The following is a 15,282-nucleotide window of genomic DNA, read 5'->3' on the forward strand; positions in this document are numbered from 1 at the left end:
ATATCACCAGCAACGTGGTCCAATGCAGGGAACCCAGGACATTTTTGAAAAATAGTAGACTACTGGAATCATTAGACATCTGGCATATCTTCACATCCGCGTCCCATCCCAAACTGCCATATACGCCTATGATAGCAGGCAACATCACCAGAGTACCGGCCAACCATGCCCCAACCACCCACAGGAATGCCTTGACAGGACCGAACAAGCGCTTGTATGTGGCTAGTGAGAGCACAACGTGCACATACCGGTTAAAGGCAACGAGGGCACAGGATAACAATGACTGTGTCATGCTAAACAGACTCAGAAAGCCCACAAAAGCACAGCAAGCTTGTCCGCAGTTCGGTAGGCCGGTCATCGTAGACGAGATGATCAGTGGAATGACGACTGCAGACGATATCAGGTCCCAGATGCTGGTGTTCAGGATGAAGACATTATCAGTGGTGCGAACTTGTTAGGAAAAATATAGTCATAATCGATTACAGCTTCACTCAACAAACTGTCGGATGTATCTCGATAACATGCTCAAGTTTACATTGGGAATTTGGAAAATGCCGGCTTCCAATTTCGTTTATATTTGCTTTACCCGATAGGAATACATATTTTCGTTGCTGGTGCATGTTTTCTTCTTCATTCAACCTCTCCTTATTATGTTACCATCACAGAAGGGAACATATTGTTTTTGTTTCTTCTTCTTTTCCGCACAAATAAGGTCAACGACCTGGACCAGACGGCTGTCACCATGGTAACCGGTAAAGTAAAAGGCATCATGTGGTGTTCGGTTACATAATGTAGCAAATGTCAGATCTAGAGGGGCTCGGGTCACTACATTTAGAAATGTGTTCAAATAAGAATGAACAAAACAGTTGCCAGTGTTAGACTACGGCGAAAACGTTCGATACAGGTGTTCCGGACCGTGTGATAACTTTCTGTATCACACAGGCTTCGAAGTTGTATCACACGGGCTTCTTTTGAGTAAATCGAACTATTTCGAGCGGTCCCGGGCGATCCAACCCGTGGTCGGGCTTGTACCTCGGGTGATACGAAATACACGGTGTTGTATTCCATGTATATTACTCACATCTTCACATTACTCTATATTTACTATATTTGCGTTTAGATGGTGTGGATATTTGCTTTTGGGCAGATGAGGACAATGTGGAACTGCACTCAGGTTGATAACGCATTCTAACATTGCCACATGCACAGAACAACAAGCTTGATAAGGTAAAGGTAGTCCCATAGTCTTCTTAACCCTCAAACACCCGAGTGCGAACTATCTGAAACCCAGACGTAAATTTTGAAGTACCATTTGACAATTTTTGATCTTAAAAAAATTCATTCCGTGACTGTGTCAGTCAATATCTGTTTTATCCTCTCTTAATGTTTCATGGAGATTGGTACAATACTGTGGAAATTATAAAGGCAACTCTGTGTTCAGTCCGCCTGGGGTCCAAATGAACCCCAGCAAAGTTCTGCAGTTCTTAAACAAACTTTTGAGACCCACCCCTAAACTACTTAATATCGTATGGCCACTAAATTTTCAGAGGATAATAAACATGTAAAACTAAATCATCACAACAACTGTGATGTTATGAAGTCATTTAGCCAATAAGGGCGGCCATCTTGGATTTCGACCAATGACGTCATGACATGAGCATAGATCATAAATTTTGAATCTTGAAAGTTACATTGAATTTCATAGGATTTAATTCATGTGAGAAAACAAGTGTACTTTACCAAGAAAACATTGTTTAATTCTAAATGAGGAAAGTTCTGTAAAGAATCTTTCCCATGGGGCAGAAGATGGATAGTATGACAGGATTCGAACCCATGACCTCTTGGGTCCGGGCCAAACACTCGTTATGACACACGTCCCCACTACGAGTATGGATTGCCACGTACCTTCTTGTAGAGGCAGAAGGCCAGGATGACAGCAGCGTTGCCGACTGTTCCTACCATGCCAGAGATGCCGAATATCCCGACGAACACCACAACTTGCACCAACGAGCCCTCATGTGCAATGTCAGGGGGTGATGTCACAACCGACTCGTTGGTTAACATCCATTCTGAAAAAAAATGTGGTATAGATTACTCGACCTCAAGAAGAAAATGTTTGTTAGTCATCGATCATAAATGGACTGATACATGTAAATGCATACTGGGTCTTCATAAAGAGGGGGGAGATAGGACACAGAGAGGAGAGGGAGATAGGGGGTAGAGGAAGAGAAGGAAGAGAAAGGATAGAGGGAGAGGGATGGAGGAGAAAGAGAGGAGAGGGAGAGGAAGAGATATAGGAGAGAGGAGAGAGAGCGAGGGGAAGAGAGAGAGAGAGATGGGGGGGGGGAGAGGCTGGAAGAATGGATCTTCAGTCATGCAGGGGTTGTCACATGTTATTATGTATTCAAATTTGCATTTCAGGTCCATTGAGACAAATCTTTGAGCATAAAATGACAGACTTGGGTGTAGAGAATTGTGTAAATAAGAATATTTGTGATACACAATTATAAAGTGATATTCGTCTTTAATTAGGTCTGAACAGAATGGACAAACCCTCTGGTCGATAGGTATTTTTTTAAATCTCCCGGTTTCTATATTTAAATGTTTAGACGTTATAAATTCCTCCAATGATATCGATTGTAAAAGCCTCCAAAGATTGTAAGAGAAATCTTATCCCATTCTACATGTATTAATTAGATAAGCCTTAAGTTGAGCTATAGAACTGTAGTTATGTAGAAGCCATACTTTGTACATTGTACAATTGTTGTGCAATAAAGTTATATCTAGGTTAATTTCATCCGCCCTCAGGTTTATATGGTGCCATATGGCATGGTAATTTTCTCTATTAGCTACGGTGTACTGGTACAAAATACTTGTTTTATTTTTGTTAGACAGGTGTCACAGCGATCTCCTCCTCCCCCGTGATTTCGCCCTTCTGAGTTTTGTGATTGTCCTAAGAACGCCAAGACTCTTTATGGTTGAAATGTACAAACCTGCCCAAGCGACCACCTCTTCTTAGCGACCACCTGGCCATTACGACCGCTTTTTCTCGGTCCCGAAAATTTTCCCCATTGACGTAAGCATTAAGCGACCTCTTCACAGCGACCACCTGGTCAACGCGACCGCCCAAAATTGGAACCGTACAGGACGAAATCCCTGCCCATAACGACCACGTCATTTTCAAATCTTGATGTGTCATCGATTTCCGATGATATTTAGCACGATTTTTCGCCGAATTCAGCCAGTTTTCTTATATTTTGACTGCCATTACGATGTTATGTTCAAAATTAAGATGACGGCGGATACACGTGTGTGTGCTAATTGCCATTACACACAACGGAAACCATTTGTACTATGCATCGGACATGTTGTGAGTCGATACTCTTCTAACCGACCACCTGTCCAAATCGATCGCTTTTTCCCAGTCCCCCGGGTGGTCGACTTGGGCAGGTAGTTTTCTTGCTTTTAGTGCTTGTAGTGTAGATAACCAATAATTATTCTAGACATACCTGGTTCGGTGAGATTGCAGGAAAACGTGTTGTTGAAGAGCCACGCGTCTTTGAATAAGGAACTGTCGTTGGAGAAGCCTCCGTTGATGACCAACCTTGTGCCGTTGTAGAACCGCTCACCGTTGACACTCGTCTTGTTGGTCCGGGTGGTGTTGCAGAGGGAGTACACCTCAGGATCAGTTTGTGCTCCCACCGATAGAGCTCGGCCCACTATAATGGCTGAAACCACAGTTGGTACATATATATATATAATGATGATATTGTACGAGAGGCGTTCAGTAAGTAATGCCCCTGACCCACTTCCTGATGTCTGATCTAAATGAAATTTTGCATGTGTAATGATTTATATCTCTATGACTTATGTTGCAAAAAACAACTCTGAACTAATTGTAGTTTCTGATTTACTTGTGTTTGAACCCAGTCAGGTGTGAAATGGAATCGGGTGTGAAATGGAGCCAGTTGAGTGTCGCGCAGTGATCCTGTTTTTGTATTTGAAAGGACGCACACCAAAGGAGACTTTTGATTAAATGAAATAAACTTTTGGTGATAATGCCCCATCATATGACCTTGTAAAACGCTGGCATGGTGAATTAAAACATGGCTAGAAGTCTGTGGAAACAGCTCCTAGACCTGGTCGTCCCTCTCCTGCCATTGATGAGGCATTTGTTGGAGGACCAACCTTGGGTGTTCTACAAAAACGGTGTCCAGAGCTGCATCAAACAATGGAAGAAATGCATAACTCTCGGTGGTTCCATGTAGAGAAAGACTAATAACTGTGCCAACTTTCATTAATCTCCTGCTATGAGAAATGGGTCAGGGGCAATACTTATTGAACGCCCCTCGTACATGCATCTAAGTTTGCGGGTATTTGAAGTTGAGTTCAAGACAAGATGTAGTGTTCGCGGTTGTACTCTGAGTTCACGATAGAGCTATAGTCACATATTGTACAGTAATGGAAAGCCCGAAGCCTTAAGGTCTCATTGATGTATTACTCCGAGTGGGTACCCTAAAAGAGATCCGAGCCAAAAAGTAAACGGCTGCATGGACGCGTGTTTTTAGCGGGGAGAAATTCCCTTTTAACCAGCGGGACTGATCTCAAAAGTTAGATTGGTGAAAGCTTGTTTGTAAATGAAGAAATTTTTTCTCACGATGTAGGGTAAATGTGTCTCAACATAGAATGAAAAATATGCTAAAATTTTACGTAGCTTCATTATCAACACGCCCATGTAAATCACAAATTATAACATAGAAGTCTATGGGAAGAAAAAACTCATCAATGAGACCTTAACGGATAGCCATTCGACAACCACCTGCAAGGGATTCGGCAAAGGTGCTACAAACAAACAGTTGCTTGCGACAATACTGACGTGACCAACTGTCACCTATTTAACTGTATCTACCCTCTGGATACATAGCAATTCTTGATTAAAATGTACTCTATGCAATGTTCAAAGGTCGTTTTGTCTTCACCGTCTTCACCGTATAACAGGCGTCTCCAACACATCATAATACATAATGTTTAATACGTACATGAAGTGCTTAGAAAATAGTAGCCTCCATAGCAGGCTCTCTGGGGGCTTTTTCTTGTGCTCATTATACACTTTTGTTGGCCATTTCCTTTTGTACTGAGTAGAGGACTGTCGGTGTCGCAGCGATCTCGCCCCCCCCCCCCCGTGATTTCTCCCTCCCTCAGGGGCGAGAACACTAGCGTTTTCGCCCCCCTTTAGCGTTTTCGCCCCCCCCCCCCCATACCCGCCAGTGTTTTTGTCCCCCCTAAGAACATTGCTTCTCGGAGGGTTCTCAAGAGCAACTGGTTACTACATATTAGGCTCGCTACCTGGTACTATACTGCATCTGGGGAGGAACGTATACATACATACATATATATATATATACATAACGTATATGGTGTGTTACCTGGTACCTGTTGTACCTCGAAAGTCGATACTAGATGGTTCGGTGTAAACAAGCCATTGAAATGAAAAAGACACCTTTTTTGCAGTTGAGGTGGCATAAAAAGACGTATAAATCAACACCATCTATGGTATGGAATACGTTTTCAATTTCTATCTTGTGCAGGAAACATTTCCAAAGCACTAACAAAAACACAAGTGAATAATAGTTTCTCATTATAAACACTATCTACACTACAAAAAATCTTTTTTCTTATTTTTCTTGTTTTCTTGTTTTTTCTTATGGAGAGAAAGAGTTTCTTGTATAAAGAAAGGTTGAGAAAAATCAAGAAACCTCCCATAAAATCTTTGTATGTTAATTCCTACACGAAGATTTTCATTCTTGTTTTTTCTTAACTGAAGAAAATATTTCCAGTATAATGCTCACTGACAAGAATGTTCAAGAAATTAAAGTACAACTTTCTTTTCCAGTCTTTGCACAAGATTTGCTTCTTCTTTAATCAAATGGAAGATATTGCAGAATCTGTCCCACAGATTATTATTCTTGCCATGTACTAGTCTTTTCTTAAAGATTTGCTTTCATTAGAATAAAATTCTTTAACTTTCTTGTTTTCTTAAATGTAGAATGTCTGAGAAAGATATTTCTTGCTTTTCTTGCTATCATATGAAAAAAGGAAAGCAAGCAATTGCAAAACAAGTTATAACTAGCATTAAGTTCCCAAATGATCTTGTTTTCCTTACCCATTAAGTTTGAGAAAGCTGTTTCTTGTTTTCCTTGGCAATGTTTAATAAGATATAAGAATTTTTCTGAACTTATACTTTTCATATAGTAATAAGAAAACAAGAAATTCAGAAACAAACTTTAAAAATATTCTTAAATGTTCTCATGTTCCTTATCAAGAAAGTTTAAGAAATATGATTCTTGTTTTTTTTTTATATTACTTATATTATACTTATATTAATAATAAAAACAATAAATCATATTATCCTTGTACAGTGTATTCTTAGCAAAATCTCAGAGCATCAATATATGAAAAAAATGACCCAGCATGATTTTCTTTTATTTTCACAATATGAGAGTTTAAGAAAGATATTCTTTTTTTTTCTGGAAATAAGAAAGTTAGCTGTGCTAAGGATCATGGGAAATTACTCCCATCATCCTTTGCTGTTTCATTTGAATGTTACCGGTAGTCTGAGTGGAAGCTGCTGCTTTTTAGCTGCAATTTTTGGCCCTAAGGCCATTAGATCTTCCAATAACAGGGAACAAATATGGTGTGTTTAGTGATGACAATGTTCTGCATCATGTGGGACATTGCGAACAATGTGGCTAGCTTCTTTAAAGTTCCAAAATGCTACCGAAGCCAAGGCCAGAAGCTGGACGCCCCCCTCCCCCATACAGCATGCAGTTACGTTAGTCATCTTGGTTTGGAATATGATTTCTAAAGCTACTACATGTATTTCTGTACATGTATATGATAAGGCCGAACAGTAATTACAGAATATGAAAGTAAATTGCATGTGTAATACTAAGAATTGACTATAATATTTGCAAGGAAGGCATGTATTGAGATTTTGATCTTTACAGGGGGAGGGGGGCGATACATTATAAGGGATTGGTGATCATTCATGGTCTTTGTGTGTTGTTCTAGGCTCAGAAACCTGTTGGAAAAAAGAGGGTGTTCCCATCTCAACTTTGGAAAAACTTTCAACAAGGACAAGTTGCAAGTCATCAATCATAATTACAACAAATTATGGCAACATTGTAACTTTTAATTAATGGTTTAAGAAGGATAATTAGTAGTGTGCAGTATTGTATGAGTAAAAGGACAAGTAAGTAAAGTGTAGTAACGAAATGGTTCATTTTTTCAATCTTTTGTAAGGAATGGGTAATAGAGGAAAACACAACAAAACTTGTATGAAACATATTGATGATAATAAATATGATTGGAGTGTATTTACATAACTGTTAACATTTGATTTGTTTGTATTCTTTATATAAGAATGACAATCTTCGTTTAAGAAACTAGTTTCTAGGTTTGTGGTTGCAAGAAGTTTAGTCTTGGAGAGAGAAAGGTATTTCTGGTACAAGAACCTTAACCTTATTGCAAGAAAGCCATTCTTGGTGTAAGAAATTGAATCTTGGAGACAGAAAGTTATTTCTGGTAAAAGAATCTCAATCTTTATGCAAGAAAGCCCTTCTTGGTGTAAGAAATTCTGTCTTTGAGATAGAAAGGTATTTCTGGTGCAAGAAACTCAATCTTGGCACAAGAATCTTATTCTAGGGGTAAGAAAGTCATTCATCAGCATGCAAGTGTTAGAAATAGATTCTTACCACAAGAACACTTTTCTAGAAGCTTTGGTCCTTTAGTGATAAGAAAAAAGTTCTTACTAGAATCTTGGCACAAGAAAAATATGGGTTTCTTGAATTTTCTCAAAACAGGGATTCTTGTATACAGAATAATATTCTTGCTGAAAGATCAGTTTTCTTTGTTCAAGAAAAAATAAGAAAAATAAGAAAATGCATTTTTTGTAGTGTACGCTGGTAAAGTACCACTCTTAAGAAACACGGGTAAAACACCAGTTCCTAAATGCTAGAAAAACAGTCATATTGGAGGTGAAGATACCCATAGGCTAGGTGCATATAACAAAATGTGCGATATTCTAATGAATACCTTATCCACATAACTAATAAAGACATTTCATACTTCTTTTGTGGTCAATTCATGGTAGAGGCTTCATATTGGAGATAAATAGGTTGCTGGAGGACAGGTGAATACAATGAAATGCATCTTATTTAGAGACTCAAGTATATACAATAAAGGGAATACAAGGGACCCAACCCTCCTTGTCTGAAACAACTTCAACTGTCTTATCAACATGTAATGACGTTAATATTAATGCTATGGATGGAGTTATGTATCAGACTCGTGTGCAAATATCATTCTGAAACTGCATTTTGTGATTTATACCAATCAACTTCTAAAATGTTTTGTAAACTCGTTTTTTTGGGGGGGGGCGAAATCGCTAAAGGGGGGCGAGATATGGGGCGAGATCACTAGCCGGGGAGGGCGAGATCGCTAACATTTAAATTTTTTCATGTAAATTGAACCTTTAACATTTACCTCTTTATTCTCTATGTCGCATTTACATGCTATAACTGCAATGGTATATGTAGGTTCCACTACGTTTGACAAGCAAAGCAATGGTCGGCAATGTATCGAAAAGTACTCTTAAAACATATAGTGAAACAGTCAGATAGTATCATGCTGATGATATTGTACATGCATCTAAGTTTGCGGGTATTTGAAGTTGAGTTCAAGACAAGATGTAGTGTTCGCGGTTGTACTCTGAGTTCACGATAGAGCTATAGTCACATATTGTACAGTAATGGAAAGCCCGAAGCCTTAAGGTCTCATTGATGTATTACTCCGAGTGGGTACTCTAAAAGAGATCCGAGCCAAAAAGTAAACGGCTGCATGGACGCGTGTTTTTAGCGGGGAGAAATTCCCTTTTAACCGGCGGAACTGATCTCAAAAGTTAGATGGGTGATTTTTTGTTTGTAACTGAAGAAATTAGCAGGTAAAGTGTTGCAGCCAAGCGCCATTTTTTTTCTCACGATATAGGGTAAATGTCTCAACATAGAATGAAAAATATGCTAACATTTTACGTAGCTTCATTATGAACGCGCCCATGTAAACCACGAATTATAACATAGAAGTCTATGGGAAAAAGAAACTCATCAATGAGACCTTAAAACATAGTGAAACAGTCAGATAGTATCATGCAATGTATACAACAAAAAGAGGGGTGCGGAATGCTATCGAGAAGCCTTCGTAACTTCTGTTACTCCTAATTGGGTCAGTTACTTAGTATTTATCGTCAGTGAGTCGGGCTTGTCACTCAATCATTATATCTCTGACCTAGGGAGAAGAGATGCTGCCTCAGACTAACTCATTTAAGTTTAATCCTTGAACCAGCTTATAACCAAGAGCCCAGCTGTGTTACATTCAAAATATGATAGATGCTTACTGTAACTCCCCAGAAGTTGCATTACACCGGTAACTTTGATTGAGGACGAGGCCGGCCATCGAATCTTCGTAAAGCAAACAATCACAGTAAGAAAACAATGAAGCAAACAAACAAATAAAAGACGAATTTACGAACAAACGAACGAACAAACAAACAAGAAACATTCGAAAACTCACGTACCTTGTATGTAATACAGCAGCAAGGCAGCAGCCCAGTAGCGGCGGCGGCGGCTCATGATCATCCTCCCGAGAAATATTCCCCTAGTTGTCGCCTTCCTGAAATTCTCACGTTATCGCTCCGATGTGTATGAAGTGATAAACTATCAATGTGCGAAATCAGGTGACAACATCCTTTCAAAGAAAAAAATTCAAATTCTGATTTTTCAACATGAGACTAAAACGACATTCTTACTACCACTCAGCTAAAACCCACGAGCAGATGTTTTGCTATCAGGTATCAAATAGGAAATGCTTCTAAGGTTTTAATACGCAGGCATTGCAACGTTGATCTTCAGATCTAATCTCATTAACTCAGATTAATCTTTTAGGAGCAGGCGCGCATTGAATGTTGCAGTCTAGAGTTTCCTTTGCACGAACAGAGGGTTTTAGATGGATTCTAAAATCTATGGGTAAAAATCTACTGTACTTACTTTGGGCCCGTGATCAGTCATAGTGGCTATAATTCAGCTCAAAATCTCTCTGCAGATGTTTTGCTATTAGGTATCAACCAGGTGATACGTTCAAAGTTTTTAATCCGCAGTCAATGTAGGTTTTCCTTCCTATGCTTTTAGATCTTTTAACATTAACACTGGCCAAGCCTCGAGGAGCAGATGTCCATTGTAAGTGTTGCAGTGTACAGTTTCCGTAGCACGAACACGATAACAATAAATGGCTCTCACGATACGGTTGGATGAGGGGGGGGGGGGGTAAAAATCTACTGTACTTACTTTGGGCCCGTGATCAGTCATAGTGGCTATAATTGCTCAAAATCTCTCTGCAGATGTTTTGCTATTAGGTACCAACCAGGTGATACGTTCAAAGATTTTAATCCACAGTCAATGTAGGTTTTCCTTCCTATGCTTTTAGATCTTTTAACATTAACACTGGCCAAGCCTTGAGGAGCAGATGTCCATTGCAAGTGTTGCAGTGTACAGTTTCCGTAGCACGAACAGGATAACAATAAATTTCTCTCACGATGTGGTTGGGTGGGGGGGGGGGGGTAAAAATCTACTGTACTTACTTTGGGCCCGTGATCAGTCATAATGGCTATAATTGCTCAAAATCTCTCTGCAAATGTTTTTGCTATTAGCTATCAACCAGGGGATACGTTTAAAGTTTTAATCCCCAGTCAACGCAAAGTTTTCTTCCTATGCTTTTAAATCTAATGACATGAACACTGGCCAAGCCTTGAGGAGCAGGTGTCCATTGTAAGTGTTGCAGTGTAAAGTTACCGTCGCACGAACAGGAAAAGATTATGTAAGGGCTCTCACGATTTGAGTGGTTCAGAACTTGCTTTTCCTTTGTTCCCGTGTTGACTCATAGTGGCTAAAATTGCTCAAAATCTCTTGGCAGCTGTTTTGCTATTAGGTATCAAATAGGTGGCACGTGTCATGTAATGAATACACAACCGATGCAAAGTGTATTCCTTCCTATGTTTTTGTTCCTACATGTAATCACAGTAACACCAGATAAGCCTAGAGGAGCAGGTGTGCATTGAGAGTGTTGTAGTCTAGAGTTTCCGTCCCAAGAACAGGGGATTTTTAACCAGGTCTAGTCTTTGTATATTATGTTTTCTTTGTATATTAAGGAAAACTTGTTATTGTTTCTGCTGGCCTACCGGCTGCGTTCTTCAAACTTTAGCCAATCAAAACTCGGCTGAACGGCTGATGACGTCATAAAACGTGCATTATATATCTTTAAAAATCGCCATGACGCCATACAGGCAACAGTAGTTTAGCCACCAGTGCCACCGCCTATGACACTAGAGGACGAAGGTTGGTTTCCCACCCCATAATTTTTTTTAAAATCTACCCCCCCCCCCCTTTAAGCAAATATTTATACAATGCAGGGCATTGCATACAAACAGAGCATTGCATGTTCCTTACTCGCCTTTGAAAACATCCTGTATCTTAGTCGAAAATGTGGCCTTTCTAGTTTGGTATTCAATTCAATATGGAATCACTGTTTATCACTTACTTAGGCCTTATGATCGTTTCAAACAGGAACCGTCTGCAAATCTGTCATAATGGAAACACCGTGTTTTGGGACAATCATTGTAACTGATGATCATTTGTCGATACGATTCCACTTAATGTACAAGGGGCAGAAATAACATATTTATGTCTCCCCTCCTTAGAAAACAGGAGGAGAATCATTGGCCTTAAGTTTGCCAAATCTTTGCTTAGTTCTCCTATCTTTTTAACGGTGCACACCCCAGTTCTTCCGCGGTAGTGCGCGACAAAAAAAGTGACGAAAGGCTTCCGAGGGTCCATGTTTGAGTTGACATTTCTCATTATTTCCTGCGAAATGACATTAAACGGATACATGGCTGAAAAGCGTAGGAAATGCTGTGTTTTTGGTGCAAATTGTGTTTTGGTCCGCGCCTTACTTCCGGGATATTCCTACGCCTGAATGTAAACAGGCCCGTGACCTAGATTGACCTCTGACGCGCTGTGTTAAGCTAAGTTGCAATGCCGCGCGCCGTGGATGATTAAAAAAGCTGTAGTACTAGAATTTTCTTTATAATTGGCTGGATTACTCTTTAGGTTTTCCTCTTTCTGACAGTATCAGTCGTGTTTGCCGGAAAAATCGTCTTCATGTTTTTCTTTCAATGCCAAAATGCCCGATTTTTTGCATTATTTTTTACATGAAAATAATGTTTTGTCCCTCTAATTTTTGAAAATTAGAGAAGTTAAAGGATCGAAACTCAGTTGGTCTTGTAGCTAAAGGAATATCCTTTCACCATATATACAATTATATTGCTTCAGGATAATTCCCTGGTAGAGCTGGTCGCTAGACTTTAGGGTATGCCGCCTCCAATTGAAACCCCAAATAAACTGGGGTGTGCCACCAGAAGCTGGCTTCCCCCAACCCGTTTAGAAATCCATGCTAGAAACCTAAAAGGTGCGAACGGACTTTGCATTCCATTGGCAAAAACTAACCGCTGTAGCAACAGCCCCATCCCATACTTCACTCATACATGTACCTGAAAACATCTCCCACATCTCTCAATCCACTGTTACAGTCTTCATTTATACGTTATATAACAAGTTGTTTCGTTTCTTTTTGCTTTATTCCTATAGTAATTTCTTGTAATAATTTCTTGTAATTGTATTTTTTAAAGCTATATTTTACATATGTATGAGGTACAGTGTTTAAAATGCGCTATTCAACACCTTCTACTGTGTAGAGGTAGCTGCGATGTATTCTAATGTTCACCGACTGAACCAATAAACCAATCTATAAAATACATTGTGCATTGTATGTGTAATGTTAAAATAGTTCAGCAGTCATATGAGGTGAATTATGATTTTTTCAAGTAGCTAGTAGTAGTGGTGCAATGGGGCTTAATTCGTTCATGAGTTAAGCCAAGGACACCGGACTTGCATGGCAATGAAGTTAAAATGCATTCAATATCATCAATATATCGGTATTATGATGGCAAGGCATTACTAGTACTACTACTGGTGCCCTCTTAGCTTTTCTACCTACTAACCTAGCTAGTAGGCATGAAGATAGATACAAGTATAGCCATTGTCGAATTTGTAGTCCAAGGACCATAAAACTTTTATTATCGTATATAAAGATTTTGTCAGATTGAATTTAAGTGTTTTCAGGGACAAGAAAGTAACGTTAAGTTTCAGGATATGGAGGGTTTTTGATGAAAATGTGAAGAAAAGTACATAGGGGTACTTTAAACATCGAAGGTTAATTGCAAACAAAGTTAAACCAGAACTATATACTTTAAGGAAAAACTGTAATTGAAATATATAGAGAAATTGAAATGACGATAACATCTATTTTAAATTCATGCATTTATTCATCTCTCTATATATATAATAACTAAGGCTTTTCGAGCTGTTTCTCGAGAACTTTCAAACACACTTTGCTTGCGACCATACAAGATTTACAAGATTGTTTTACAATCCACGTACAAGCATTGTCCATACTCGAAATGAAGTAAACAAAAAATTAAATCAGACCAATCATAACGAATCATACGAAAATCAAGACACGACTTGTAAATGTGAAATATCTCTTTACACAATATAACTCTACTTGAAATATTTACATACTTCAAATTTATATACAAAATTGTAAAAGCAAGCCGTGTATACAAGATTTTTAATTAAGCTCAGTTGACATGAATGTTGTTTATAATGATCATGAGGCCTATGTAAGCTATAGATATTGATTCCACATTAGATTAGAGTCGATTCCGAGTCACCTAGAGGGTTTTGAAATAATATTTGTAATAAATTTGAACTATTCTAAGCAAAAGAATATTTCAGTCACTGAAGCTCTAAATTGTTCAAACAATTGAAAATGAAAGTTTGAACATGTTTGAACCTATCTACATATGTTGGAAACATTGGGAATTAAATGGTACAAGTATCTCCTTATTTGGAACAATTTAGAAACGTCTATGTGTTTTGTCATTGTTGGAACATGTGATCACATGTTGGAACATGTGATCACATGTTCCAACGATTTGCGTCATTTTTTTTCCTCCATTAAAACTTTTATTACCCCCATAAACCAAGATGCTAAGCTGGGCCTTTTGTTTGGGTCTTGTATTTTCAGATTTTCTTTAGTAGACACCGGTGACTCTTTTGTGAGAAGGTGGCAGACAGACACAATTTCCTGTACTTGGCAGGGATGTGTGAATTGCCCTCTTCCCAGCCCACTGACCCAGATTCATCATATTGTTTCACTTTTCGAACATGTGATCACAAATGATGAATCTATGTTAGAACAGTTTAGAAGCTAACAGAAATAATGGATTTGATGTTAGAAATGTTTCGAACATGTATGAACGTTATAGAAAATATTTCGAACATCAAACAGATGTTATAAATAGTTCTAAACAGTTACTTATCACATTTAGAATGTTATAAAGATTTCCAAAATGTTGGAACAAAAGGCAAGAAATACCCTCTTGGTAATGTGGAATCGACTCTATGTGCATGCAAAAGCTCACAAGTTAAGACTAGACTAGGTTTTAAAAATCCCCTGCACGTTCATCGGAAACTCTAGACTGCAACACTCACAATACACACCTGCTCCGCAAGCTCTGGTGTTTAAGGTGATTAGATCTAATAGCATGGGAAGGGATAAACCTTGCATTGGATGCGTATGTGATCGTTAACCATACCGCCTGTTTGATACCCAATAGCAAAACATCTGCTCAGGGGTTTTGAGCAATTATATCTGACTACTATCTTAAGAGTTGCGCGTGTCAAACTGAGACTTTGAATTTTCTTCCATTATGGCCATCATATCTACACACGTATAACACAGTAAATGATGTATTGTTATTATGGGCAGTTAACCTTAATTGAACCCCGAAGCTTTAAAATCAACGCAAAGGAATCATAATGATACAATTTTTAACGCTTAATATCCGTACACAAAATAAAGCGCTTACCAACAAGCTTTCGATCAGTCCTCTGATCCTTCTCAAGTTGTAATAAGGTGAAGATACTTGATTCCGAACAGGATTACTTTCTCAGGAGAGTGAAAGAGGCTATTTACATCAGAGCCCATCAACCTTCCCTCACCGAGACGGGGGCCGATACCGACTGTCAAGCACATTTGACCCTTTACTGACGT

The sequence above is a fragment of the Branchiostoma floridae genome, chromosome 6 (assembly GCF_000003815.2).
Source record: "Branchiostoma floridae strain S238N-H82 chromosome 6, Bfl_VNyyK, whole genome shotgun sequence".
NCBI lineage: Eukaryota > Metazoa > Chordata > Leptocardii > Amphioxiformes > Branchiostomatidae > Branchiostoma > Branchiostoma floridae.